The sequence below is a fragment of the Dermacentor albipictus genome, chromosome 4, assembly GCF_038994185.2.
Source record: "Dermacentor albipictus isolate Rhodes 1998 colony chromosome 4, USDA_Dalb.pri_finalv2, whole genome shotgun sequence".
Taxonomy (NCBI): Eukaryota; Metazoa; Arthropoda; class Arachnida; order Ixodida; family Ixodidae; genus Dermacentor; species Dermacentor albipictus.
The window spans coordinates 78584148-78598541 of NC_091824.1; the positions used below are offsets into that span (position 1 = coordinate 78584148).

The following is a 14394-nucleotide window of genomic DNA, read 5'->3' on the forward strand; positions in this document are numbered from 1 at the left end:
CGTGGTGACCATGGATATCGTAGTGATTATCGTTTCTCTCTGTGAGCTTCATTCTGTATACACTCGGATCAGTAATCTGTGACTACAACAGGCACGACGAGATGACTCCGTTGGTGTTCACCGGAGACTTTGACGTCTTCATACGAAAACCGGAAAGCCGGTAGTTACCGTCCTCCACCTAAGACGTCTCCACCTAAGACCATGAACTTAGCATTATGAACGATGGCAGTCCGACGTACTTGCGTGGTTCGAACTACAGCAGTTGCTTAGACTTGACCTTGGTGTCACGGCAACTTGATCGAAATGTTCGATGGTTCTCTGACATCGAGACTCATGGTAGTGACCATATTCCCACCTACTTAAGTATCACTGGATTCGGAAGCTTCTCCTCTTGTACTTCCCGACAAGTATATATAAGGTGGTCAACGTATAAGACAAAGGTGGAAGAGGCATGCAAAGAAGGATTTACCGGCACCATTGAGAATCTTATTACAAGTGTACTGGAATCGTCTAAGTACACATTTACATCCGCTAAAAAACGTACGGATTTTGACATGGAGCTTGAGCGACTTCGAACCATTCGCAGAAGAGCCGAGAGGCGATACAGGCGCACGAAGTCAATTCATGACCTTAGAGTCGCTCGACGTATACAGAAGAAAATCCAACGTCGTATGGACAGGCTGGAGGAACAACGGTGGAAGACGTTCTGCGAATCACTTGACCCCCGCAAGCCACTGTCTATCATATGGAGGACGGTGCGCGGCCTTGGCTCGTCTCCACAGCAACGACACCCATTCTCATCCCTAGCCCTCTATCAAGGCCACTCACAGGTCGATATAGCCGAAGACTTCTGTGTGAAGACTGCGGGCAGTGTGGTCACCATCAGTGACGAAATTCTGGGTGAGGTTCCTGCGACACGCTTACCGGAATTGAATGTGTCCTTCTCACTTGAGGAATTGGACGCTGCTCTGGCCTCATGCAGGCGCTCATCGTCGCCAGGACCAGACGGCATCACCTACGCTGCTTTATGCCACCTAGGTGAAGATGGCCGAAGCAGACTTCTGGAATGTTATAACCAGTCATGGACTGATGGCGTCGTTCCTGAGCGGTGGAAGTCCAGCCGCTTGATACCACTCCTGAAGCCTGGAAAGTCGCCACTTGACCTAGCGTCCTACCGACCCATTGCGCTGTCCAGCTGTGTTGGGAAGGTCATGGAAAGAATGATTCTCACCCGCCTAGAATGGTATCTTGAGCGCCACAACGTATACCCCGATGCCATGGCTGGTTTTAGAAGAGGCCGTTCGTCTATTGACAACGTCATCGATCTAGTCACGTCTGTACAACAAGAAAAACACCACAAGCGTATACCGGTTGCACTATTCCTCGACGTGAAAAGCGCCTACGACAATGTAACGCATGAAGCCATCCTTGATGCCCTGGAAAATAATGGAATTGGTGGACGCATGTTTCGGTGGATTCGGAGCTATCTATTCAAAAGATCCTTCTTTGTGCACAGTGCAGATGGCCGAACTACTGACCATTACACTTATCGTGGCGTCCCTCAGGGTGGGGTTCTTAGCCCCACTTTGTTCAACCTTGCAATCCTTGGCCTTGCCGACGTTCTACCGCATACAGTAAACCTCTCAATGTATGCTGACGACGTATGCATATGGGCCTCGGCAGTTACACGTCTCCAGGTGCGTGCACGGCTCCAAAAAGCAGTAACTCTAACATCATCGTACCTGCGTGCGCAAGGCCTAAGCATTTCGACCGAGAAGTGCGCCTTAGTCGCCTTTACCCACAAGCCCATGACCTGGTACCCCATTTCTATTGACCACCAACCAATTTCGTACGCAAAAACTCACCGATTCCTAGGCGTTATTATAGACAGAGACCTTTCATGGAGCCCCCACATCTCATACTTGAAGAAGAGGCTTACTTCTATCTCCCATATACTAAGGTTTCTTGCCGGTAAAACGTGGGGCACATCCGTGGCATCTATGCTTCAACTATACAGGACGCTCTTCCTAGGATACTTGCGATACAGCACACCAGTGCTGTCCAATGCTAACAAAACTAGCATCCATGTCCTACAGAGCATTCAAGGCCAAGCCCTTCGAACATGTCTGGGGCTACCTCGAAATGCTTCAACCGTTGCAACAATTGCCCTCGCGAGAGACAACCTAATAAGGACCTATATAGATATCGACACACTCCGGGCGCATGTTCGCCATATATCCAGAGTTCCTGACCACCATCTCGCTCACTTGCCTGAGAAAAGACCCAAGGCAGCGTTCTCCAGATCGATTGCGGCTAACCGGCACTCTTTGTCTTTGAGGCACTCACCCGCAACAAGAACGCCATCCCCTATGTGGTGCTTGAAGAAGCCTCCTGTGTACCTTGCTGTTCCAGGAATAGTGAAGAAAGCTAGCCTGCCCACCGCGGCTCTCAAGCAGACCACATTGGAACTTCTACATTTTTCATATGCTAACCGAATTCATGTTTACACGGATGGTTCCGTGTCCGAAAATTCTACGGGCGCCGTTGTTCTACCATCTCAATCGGTCGTCATCAAGTTCAAAACTTCTCACGTAACGACATCTACAGGTTCTGAACTGGCCGCTCTTCGCGCTGCTGTCGAATACATTGAAAAAGAACCGCCCAACAAATGGGCAATATTTTGTGACTCGAAAGCAGCCCTCCAGAGCTTGCGAAGCTTACGACGTGGCAATTATGAACAGCTGGTGTCACAAATCAACGAAACCTGCCATTGCGCATCTGAACGAGGACATGACATCATATTTCAGTGGCTGCCGGGACACTGTGGCATCGTTGGTAATCACCTCGCCGATGACGCTGCCCGACGTGCCCAGGCTGGCTCACCGACAGTCCTTATACCTTTATCCAGAGTCGACGCTGCAAGAGAGCTTCGCAGTCTTGCTCGTGCAATCACGTTAGGTTGCTGGCATACACCACAGAACTCTAAGTGTCGTTTACACAGTCTCGACCCATCACTAAAACTTACATTACCAGCGAACCTTCCACGACGTGACGCAACACTGCTGTGTCGGCTGTGGGTAGGAGTAGCATTCACCAACTCCTACAGCTACCGCATTGTAATGGCGGATTCACCAATGTGCGCTAAGTGCAAGTGTGAAGAGACCATCAGCCACCTTCTGTGCCACTGTTCTCGCTTCGATAATCAACGTGAGACTCTCCAGTGTGCATTAAATAGACTGGATGACAGGCCATTCACGGAAGCGAAGATCTTGGGAGCCTGGCCTCACAGCTCATTGGCCCAAAAAGCAGTTAGAGCGCTTTTTCGCTACCTGAAGGCGACGGACTTGAGTGCGCGACTATAGACAACCTACACTTAAGTTCTCTCTCTTTCTCTTTCACTCCCCATTCCCCTCCCCACGCGTAGGGTACGTAGCAAACTGGACTCAGTCTAGTTAACCTCCCTGCCTTTCCGTCTTCCCTTCTCTCTCTCTCTCTCTCTCTAAGACGTCTTCACTGCGCGTCTTGTCATCTGTCACCCTAGCCCTTCACCACTGCCCACGAAGAAAACTAGTGGCACGATTAACCACCTGATTGCTAAGGGCTTCAAGACGTCGTTACATCTCGTGCTTCTCGACGCATGTGCTACTTCTCCGCGTTGTGTTATGTAACCAGTAGCGCCAACAAGAAAATAGCACGAAACAATGGTTCGGTCTGTGCATGGCCTCCATTCATTACACGTCGGCCGTGCAACTGTGTGAAATGGTGCAAGTCGAAGTCGCATCGGTGATCACGAATACTGGCATTTCTGTAGACGATGCATAATGTGAAGAAACTCTTGTAAGTGGTGGTATAATGGGCAGTGCAAAAGACTGACAAACACATGTGTTTGCAGCTAATAAACTTAGTGTGCATTTCTACCTCGTTGAAACGGACACCGCATCCACATCGAAACATTTGCATCACTACGTTATATTTACACAATATGTGTACCATATGTTATATCTGCATTTCATGCACCATGTGTCCCACGTAGCTTGCGCCAAAATTTAATAATATTAAAAATATGCAAGTACCACATAGCTCGACAGAACAAACGTAATGTTTGCCGTTGCTTGGAGCAACTCTGACTATGTTTTGTATTTACCTAATTGCATAACTAGTTATTATTAATGAATCAACTGCTCAAGTGTTATATTCAGAGCAAAAGTGTCAATGAGAAAATTGTATAACATACCGAAAAAAGCCGCATTTTCGCCCAATAGGCGAAGCATCGATTGCAATTCTAAGTTAGTAGACTGCTATATAAAGTAAGGATAGCGGTTTTATCGGCCTTATAACCTTGTAAACATTCGCTTATAACTAAATTAAAAAGCATGGTGTCACACGTGCACGGGCAAACAGGAACTCATCACACTTGATGACCGCAGCTATTTGTATCAAAACGTTGCCGTGGGAAAGCGCAGAAGCATCGGCGAGCGAAGTGACCTTCATGCTGCCTATCGCTTCAACGCAACGTGAACGGCGAGAACACAGCGCACATACAGCTATGAGCCATAGGGGCATCTAGACTCTGTTCCCATCGCAGATGCCTTTCGCGATAAAACCCACGCGGCCGCGCCATACGCTGTTGCCGCCGGAGTAGAACGCACCCCCTCCCTCGCTCTCTCCATCCGGTGCCTAGCGCGCGACCGAAGACGGTGCGCTTCCTCCCTGCCTTCCTTCCTTGCGCGCGCTTGATTGAATTGCCATCTTCGGCTCACTCTCGCAAGTTTTCACGCGCAGATGCAGCATACGGTGAGCGGTGACGATGTTATCGCCCTTGAAATTTATACGGAACATCATGGTGACACCGGCGCTGACGGCGAAGGCAAGAATGCGCCTGGAGTATCCATATAATTGCTATCGCAATAAAATTCCCGATCAGGCTTTCTGTTGCTCAATACGTGCTACATAAAAGTTTATTCCAAGCCTGAAAGAAAATACGCAAAATATGAAAAAAATGCCGCGCGAGTCACGTAAAACCTTTTTTTGTATTTCAAGAACTTTAGGAACAAGTTACGGGGCACACCCAGTATGTTCTGTACGTTTTATGTATGTGTTACACGTGCAAAGGTATTAGAGTTATATGAAAAAGTCTGTATAACAGTTTAAGTGTAAAACCCTAAATCATGTGACAGGAAGCAGCCTGCACTCCATTCATGCGCCAATACATTTATTTACGCGCAAGAGTACATGCTCCCTCTGTAAAATAGGTGTTGTTGTGTTTGTCCTCAAGAGGGAAGCGAGCGCCGAAGCAGGAAGGCGCCTAGAGGTGGAGGTGAGAATCACGTGCCAGTGCCAGGTCGCAACATCGAGATCAATTTAGCGTCCGCGACTGCGTTCGCGCCCTTTCCGTTTGTGCTTCGACGTCGCGGTGCTTCCTGTGCATGGGCCTCAGGTCTGGTCCTGATACGACGAGCACGAGCGGCGGCGACAGCCATTGAAGCCTTGTACTAAGGGCCCCAACTACATCAATCTTTTCACTCTACAATAAAGTTTATTTTGTTCTTCTTCATTGCTGTGCATGTTCGCGGTGTCTCTTCTTCGCATGTGTAGTAATATGCGCTCGGCAAAGCAACGTCACCTAGTAGAAAGTCTAGGTGGCGTTGTGCGAAGCGGGGAAGCATCGCGGAGGAGGAGGGTAGGCGGAGGCACGCTGGGTTTACCTCCTCTGGCAGTTGCTACTGGTTCTGTGTGTGCTATGGGCCTACTGGGTTCGTCTCCTGATCGAGAGGCCGAGCGCTGAGCGAGGTCAGAGCAGCGACGCAAGCGGTGGCACGCCGAGCGCGAGTCAACCGACCCCGAAGTCGTCGCTAAGCACCAGGCACGAGCTGAACAAGTCCAGCAAAAGGTGCGGACTTGGCTTGCCCAGGAGGCTCCCCAGGCTTGCCACAACGCAAACATCCTACGCACAATGCACAAAAAGGGAATAGCACCCATACGCTTGCGCGTAAATCGCGTTCACAAAGTGGAACGTCGCTGTAATTTTTTAAAGCGAAGCTTTCTTTGCCTCTTCCTTCGACTTTCCCACTGCTGCTACTGTTGCTGCTGCTGTCTGGCACACCGCATCGAGGGGGACGGGGAGTTCAGAGCATGTGTATGCATGACAGGAGCGAGGCAGGGAGGAAAGACGACGCGAGAAACTCGTTTGTTCTGTTGCACCGCGTCGAATGTGCACAATGCCCTCTGGAGCTCCCTGGGCGTCGCCGCAATAGCCTCTTGACAGCTGTAATTATCCGTTGTGGAAAGTTTTGCGCACACTGAACGAAGACAGGAAAAGGACACATAGACTAGCGCGGACTGACAACTGAATTTTTATTCCTAAATGCAGCACGTATATGCCCTCGAACCCATCATACGATCACCACGCATGGGCAACAGAGCAACTGTTCCTGATACCGTTTGATTACCGTTCATGTTAACAAGTCACATAAAATGCATCATAATCGACACACTATCGTCTAATATTGAGCAATTTCACTATCATACAAAGCGACAGACGAATGGTTAACACATGCTCCTTGAGAGTTGTTATCATGAAAAACAGTTATGCTATCAAGAGACAGAGAATGGGTAGTACCGACGCAGTCGAGAAACGAGTGAATCATAGCCTTGCCACCCTTCGCTCGCAGTACCCATACAAGGGGGCAGGGGGTGTATAAGGAAAAGGCAACGTGAGAAGGCAAGGAAACGCTACTACCAAGACACGACAGCGGTTGCGGAAAACTGGATGAAGTTAAGTTCAAGGTATGGTACACTACCTTTCTGCTATTTCTGAAAAATAAACACCATGCAAATTCGTCAAGCGGGCAACTGACACAGGACGTGCAGATGCAGAGCCGTATAATATCACCGTAGGGTCTAGGCGAAATACGGAAGCGATCGCACGTCAAATCAGCACTTCTGTGGCCGCCGCATTTCGACGCCGGCGAAGTAAAAAAATCCACGTGCATTCAGATCTTGGAAAACGTTAAAGAACACCACCACGTCAAAATTTATCCGGAGTCCGCCGTTACGGCGTGCCTCATAATCAGATTACGTACAGCCCCATACAGCACGTACAGTACAGCACGTGTAGCCCCGTAATTCAATTCAAGTTTAAGATTTCTGCCAAGATGCGATGTGCCATGTGAGGCAATGACAATGCTCAACCCTCTCAGGGCGTATGAAGCATGGCACACAACAGCGTTTCAAGCAAACACCTTCTCCTTATGTGCGTTCAGTGTACTACGCAAACAAACAGCAGTGGTGCACGAAACGTAACGTTTAACATCTCACGACTCTCGTATTGGACAAAACACTGAAGAAATTAAGATTTCGCCATCAACATCACCGCTCATTACCGTCAATTAAAGCAACCAGCACAGAAAGCTTTGCTTACATCGATTCCCACAGTGTGGCATCTGCATATTTTACGATGGAGCTGTTAGAAGATTGCTGGGTTTCTCTTGACGTTCGCAGCTATCTGGAGGAGGGAGAGCTGAGAGAGAGGGAAAGCATCGCGCAGCATAGTGGCGCGGCGAGGGTGGGTGGAGCCTAGTGGGAAAGAAGGAGCGGCGCGGCGGGGACACGGGTGGTGTGACGTCATTCTTCTGAGAATTAGTCCGAGCTCTCTACTTCCGGGTGGCTGTGGAGCCGCCCGACTGCCGGAACATGGACGAGCGTCTGCAAAATTATACGGAGATTGTCGAAAATTATGGGCTACGCAGGAGACTGGTGCCACCACCGGATAAATGTCTAAACAATAACGAGGCAGACGCATGGCGGCGCCTGCAAGCTGGGAACTTCGTAAACCCGGTCTGGGCATACCATGTTAAACATGATAGAGAAAACGATAAGTGCAAACACTGTGGGGCGAGAGGGACCCTCGATCGCATAATCTGGGGATGCGCTAGCTCCCCAGGTGCTAAAGCAAACATAAATTGTAGAAAGGCCAGGAAAACCCTGCTGCGGAGCGAGGACACTACTCCACAGCAACACACTATCCGCCTGGCGAAAGAAGCTGCGAAGACTCAAGGCCCATTTGCTTGATTCTAATCGCGGAGGTCCCGGCCCCCGTCCCCTTGGCCTGTGCACCGGTGACGGGAACTAGGGGGCCTCCTTATCTGGCGGTACAATAAAGTTGTCATCATCATCATAAAAACTAGCGCGCTCGCTTCGGCGTCTTTCAAGAAGCTACCAGGTACATGGCGTCGGAGCCAGCGTGCATCAGAGCTAAGGCGCGGCGGTTGCCGCCGCGTCACGTTGGTGCCCCATCTGGCACACGACACTGACGCATGGCGTCTCAACAAATCTCTTCTGTTGCGGCGGGTGCCTCAAATGGCGCGCCGTCCTAACCGACCCCCTCCTCCCCCCCACTTCCACAGTTCCACAGAAGAATACCGCATGGATTTTTCTGAAGCCTTAACTTCCCCCAGCTCCGCTGGTCTCTGGTGTTTGCGATAGCAGAGCTACGCATAATTGTTTTATTGCGCAAACATCAATTTGCAGAATAATTTGCGCAAACATCACGAAAAGCTTTTCTTAACACCGGTCCCGACATATGCATGCAATCTGCCTTATATTTTTTGTATTAATTACACACAGACATACGCGTTGTTTACAAGCGCTCATACACGCACCTATTCATGCGTGTGAACGAGTCCGCTTGGGGCCGGGAGACCTGCCCCTAGCGGCACCTGCGCATCCAAAGCGTCGAGTAATTAGCACGGCATGTGCGCCGAGCTTCAGCCCACTCCCCTCCAAGAGTGTGTAGCCGAGAACGCCCGCCACCCGTGGTTTATGCGTCTCAGAGCATCGCGGTACAGAACGCGCTGGCATCAGCGGCGGCAGGTGTTCCCCGACGGCTCGAGGTCGGGGTCACCGATAGCGGTCTTTCTCTCCTACCGCGCTTTCAGCGTCGTTGAGTACAGAACGCGGGCACCGCCTTCCTTCTCACCGGTCCATCCGCGTGCGCTGTGCGGCGCCGCTGGCCCACAAAGACGGGTATTCTCGGCGTGCGCAAACTGAGGGCGCCCCGCTGGGAGGAACGCGCCCAGTTTCTAAACGAGGCTTCGATGAGAACGGGAACGAGCCGGTGTCCTACGTGCGCGCGAGCCGGTCGCCTACGCTTTTGAAAAGCAACTGAGCGCTGGTGACGCCTTTAGGTGGGAAGTGGCTGCGCGTCCCGTTTTTAATTCACCTTCCGTGATCTATGGCACCTTTCCCTCTTCCCTCCCATCTGTCTGGAACGTTTCACAGCTATTGGATAAATAAAACTTCGCGGTAAAAAAAAATGGTAAGAAATTATGACACAGTGAGTGTCAATATCAACCGATAACTTCCTGCTTGCATATGTTGCTTGGGCACTTGTTTAGCTCCGATGGTTAACGATCATGGTACTTTTATGGTGCACTGCCTCCATATTCGGCGCTGGTCACAAACCACATTAAATCCGATGCGACGACACGTATTGTGCACTGGTGATAAGAACGGACCAATACAATTTGTGCACTTACAGAAACAAAGCCACCGATTACGATTACTTCAATCAAAAATGTAATTGCTTGCAGTTACCAGTTACTGCCCCCCCCCGAAAGTTACAAAATACTAAAGTGTAAACGATTACTTTTATGTTACTTTCTTTTGAATTTTTATTAATGTTGTACAAATGCAGTAAATGCATGTAAAACTAACTGGACTTACGCTTTCAGTACGTCGTCGCAGCCGTTCAAGCATTGTTTACAACACTAACGATTGTTTTTAAAAATTTTCGTCGCTCACTTTCCATCTTTTTTTTTTTTCTGAAGACATCAACACTAACCCGAAAAACTCGCTCGATATGGGCTGTGGAAGGAATGGCGGCGTTGTAACGTATATGAACACCTCGCGCATAAGATAAAGGCTGAACAATGCCGTTATACTCGCGTCTGGATTTTCTATGAAGCGCAGCGTTACAATTGTTGTTGGAACTCGTAGAAGACGCTCTTGGTATGGAAAAACTTTAAAAAAAATCTATTGATGATAAGCTGCTCATCTGTGAGGTGTCATAGCAACACCGATTCAATTTGTCGGCCACCATTTGGCGGAGTTCTGGCCGGCCCCCGTCACCCTTAGAAGAATTTGATGTTGGGCTAGTTAATAAATCTTTATGGTAAAACAAATTAGAGCGCTAGAAACACACCCGCATACATGCGCACTGCAATTTCTAAAAAAAAAAAAATCCGCCTCTATTCCACCCTGTAAAAGGGCAGTTGTCAGATGTACAGGGAAGCTGTTGCCGACGTGACACACCACTACCACAAGCGACTTACGTCACGCCCACATGCACCTATGCAGAAGTGCAGCATGCATACTCATTCTTCTAAGCCCTCCGACAAGCGCAAGTGCATTATTGAACTAAAGTAATGTTTAAAAGCGAAACGCGTAAGAAAAATGCTTAAAGTGCGACTTACGTACTAGCTGCAGACATGATAACTTCGGAGTGTTATTCGAATATACGAGAAAACAAAAATCTTTTACGCAGAAATTGAAAGACAAAGCCCTTTTTCAGCTGCCGTTTCACCTGCCGTTTGAGGTCTGTCTGAGTGGTCGTGACCACTAGGTGGCGGTACAATTTAGCACAGCATACTTCCTCATTCTTGTAGGCCCTCCGATTAGAGCAAGTGCGTTATTGAACTAATCAAATTTCTCAAAGTAAAATGCGTCAGAAAATTCGTAAAATACGAGTTGCGCGCCTCCAGCAGACAATATAGCATCAGATTGTCATTCAAGTATAGCAGAAAACGTAATTATGCTACGTGTTAACTGTTTTGTTGTTTTTGCGTAAGCAAAGCCGCGCCCGCGCACACGAAATCTCCCGACCAACTAGAGGCTAACAGCTTCGCTGTAAGAGACCCCCCAGACATAAGGGGTCTTTTTGGAGTGATTGCATGTGTGCGTGTGTGCGTGTATGTAGTTGTGTTTCTTGCTCTCTAATTTGTTTTACCCTATCACTCGTTAACCATTCAGCCAGCCGAAGTTCACTTTCCTAGAAAAGGTGGCTAAATTTATAATGTAATAAGAGATATAACTGTTTATCATTCAGCCCTCAAAAACATTGTGTTACAATCGCAAAATAAGTGTACGTGAGTCACGTATCACGCAGACAGACATGTACGTCCAATGGCCAGAAACCTTCCTGTGTAAGAGAAATCATAGACTGCGCAAAGCGATTAATTACGCAGCAACTCTTACAATCTACGAAAGCCGCTTCAAAACGCCTCCAAGAGAGGTGTGCAAAACTCGGGATTTTCCTGTCTGAACCTGCGTATCCCCGAGGCTGCCGCGTTGGACCGCCACGGTAGCCGTACGTAACACCAAATTAAAGTACCAAATGTTGCGTCTCCTCTTACCGCTTGTCACGCCAATAAGTTAACTGGTAACATGCAATTGATTACAGAAAAGTGTTTCCGTGAAACACTTTTCACAGAAAATTGAAAACCGTTTCTGAGTAAAAAAAAGTAATCGTTAAATTACAAAATTACCGAGAAATGTAACTGATTACAAGCAATGAATTACATGTAACTCGTTACGTACAAGTCTCGATCACCAAACTTCCTTGCACTATCTCCGAGATCGGCTTATCATGCAATTTTTGGTGGGGTTGGGGGGGGGGATGCAGAAAAACAATGCTTTGTTTTAAAAAAAATCACCATACTGTGAAGTTTATAAACGGTCAACTGAGAAACCTCACAATGTGGCTTTAAAGAAATCACATGTTTGAAGAAACGCTTTGCAGAAGGGTTGAAATCTGGGCCAGTTGGTACATACTTGAACGGAAAAAACCAGTCAAAAACACAAAGGACCAGAGGAGAAGTTCACGACACAACGACCAGTCTTTGTGTCGTGAACTTCTCCTCTGGTCCTTTGTGTTTTTGACTGGTTTTTTCCGTTCAAGTTTGAAGAAACGCCACAAATGCATTAACATCGCCTCTTGTTTCGACAGGACTATTGTTTCGATCTCTTAATTCTGAGAAGTCAAGCGAGCCAGCTGGAGTTCTCCCGTTAATCAGTTAAGCCTCGTATTAAAAAATGCACCTTAGCTTGAAGCCCATGCTTGACTTGATCATAAATGACATCTGTCGTGAACACCCCAAAGGAAACTCATTGAGTGTCCTAGACATGTTCATGTCAAGATCGCGTCATTTAGATCAAGCCAAGCACGGGCTTCATGTTAAGATGCATTTATTTGAATACGGGGGTTAAGGCTCTGATGAGACAGGTCAACGTGGTCCCACGCACAACACACGCTCCAATGTCGCCCTGGCGCACTCGAAATCTCGCCCTGATGACAAGCCGAAAGATGTGCTGCAGAGCAGCTGTTATCGGCTGCGTCGGCGTTTCCGTTAATATTGCATTCAAAATCGCAAACGGAAGTAAGCGTATGAAAGGGAACGCGTGCGAATCGGGCGTCTTCCTTTTCCTGCATCCGTTCGCGGTTCTCAGCGCAGGGTCGACGTCGGACCAAATAGCTTACTCAACTGTAAGTATAGTGCTGTCTAAAAGGCTGGTTGGTTTCGAGATTATCTACTCATGTTACCAGCGCGATAGAAGTGGGACACAAAAGATGAGACGCAGACACCACAAACGTCAGCGTTTGTGATTGTGAAGTGCACGTAGGAGGATGCACAGGGACTCTATAAGCGGTCTGTCAAACTGGTACACTTCAGGTAATGTGTGTTGGAAAGCTTACTTAATGTTGGCCCATCGTACCCTCCTCTTTGGTCCCCATGATGTTCGCGCTATACCGGAGAATAAAAAATTGTAGTTATATACTATAAGAATCCTGCCAATGTTTAACCTTATCCTCCCTCGCGAAGCCGTGTAACCTTTAGAATTCGACGCTTGTGTATTGGAACGCTCATTAACTGAATTCAAGCATGAATTATCATAAAGATTTACATTGTCTAAAACTGAGGCTACTTCAACGCTTTCTCTAAGGTAGTTTTAAAGTCGTGCTTGCTAAAAGTCTGAATATATAAACCCAGAAAGTAAGTGTCATAAATTAAGGGTGCATTCTTTCCTGCAGTGGAATGATATCACGTCAGTGAACTGTTGAGTGTCACTCAGAAACGCCTGAATGAAAGAAAAAAATTTAATGAAGGTCAGCTCCCACAAAATAAATTTGCAAATAAAATTATTCTTGGAAATTAATGGTATGTAATCACGCACGTGCTCTGCGTGGACTCTTATTCATGTTTTCGACCTGCATTGGCGCAGCAGCCTTACTTATATAAAATTGATTATGCTAGGTTAGGTTCTGCCAATGCAGTTCATTCTATTATTCTAGAATTTGCTGACGTAAAATTCAAGCTCAGTCTCATAGGAGACACATTTGTGGGTTTTCGTGAGTGGCTTGTTTTTACAGCACCGCCATGATCCATTTACCACCTGACTACCCACAGCTGGATGTTGCAGTGATCATTACCTTTGAGCACTTCGGCGATCACCAAACATGTAGTTGATTCGTTTACTCCGAACAAATACTGCAAGTTATAAGGTAGCAGTCGGTTGAACACCAGCTGCCTCAAAAGTGAGAGGACATGGTCTCTATCCTGTTATCTAGCATGTATCTATAAACTTGTTTTGTTATTTTCGATTCTATTTTTTATGTCATTGTAAGAACGGTTATTGTAGCCATGGTAATGGTTGTGGCGATGCACACACATATATTGCACAATACTTCGCACATGCAGGTTGCCGCATGCTGCGTGAACAGATGTTCTTGAAGCGCGCTTCTCCCCACGAATACCCTTAATGCAGCGAAGCCTGCTTTGACGAAAAAAACAGTTGCACGCGAACATCCTTGAGGTTTGTTGGAATGTCCAGACTATCACCTGCAATTTTCAGAAAGTGCTGTCTACTTCACGGGAACAATAGGGGGGTCGAGACACATACTGAAGTCGACTATATTGTTTATGTACAGTCGAGCCCGGATAAATTGAATTTGGAGGGAATTACAAAATAGTTAGAAATATTGATAACCTAATACCTAATCAGTAATCGCATTGAAACTTGGGCGAGTTGGTGGAAATTTATACTAGACAAACAACAACGTTTATATGTTCGTGTTTTTTTTTCGATTTACCATTTAGCTGAGAGTCAACGTTCACGTTGTGAGCCTCATTTCTTCTTCCTCGTTTGTGTTAGCCCCCGCTGCTGTTTGTCATATACGAATACCTAAACGTGTTCTGATAAGTAGCACTCAAATGAAGGCTGCGCCGGTCCCTAATACTTTCCTGTGACCACTGTAGACCGTGGGTTCAAAAATGTATGGCAACAAAAAAGTCAAGTTATTTAGTTGCGGATATCTGCGCAGACTGCGTATGCTCATTA

At 47.5% G+C, this 14394-nt stretch overlaps 1 long non-coding RNA gene across 1 annotated transcript; it reads right to left on the reverse strand.

Annotated features, from left to right (window-relative positions):
- Nucleotides 1-32: 32 nt before the first annotated feature.
- Nucleotides 33-4741, reverse strand: LOC135916453 (uncharacterized). The gene is made up of 2 exons (XR_010568939.2): nt 3515-4741; nt 33-193 (listed from the first exon to the last, which is right to left on the reverse strand). It is a non-coding gene; the product is annotated as an uncharacterized lncRNA (long non-coding RNA).
- Between the last annotated feature and the right edge of the window lie 9653 nt (nt 4742-14394).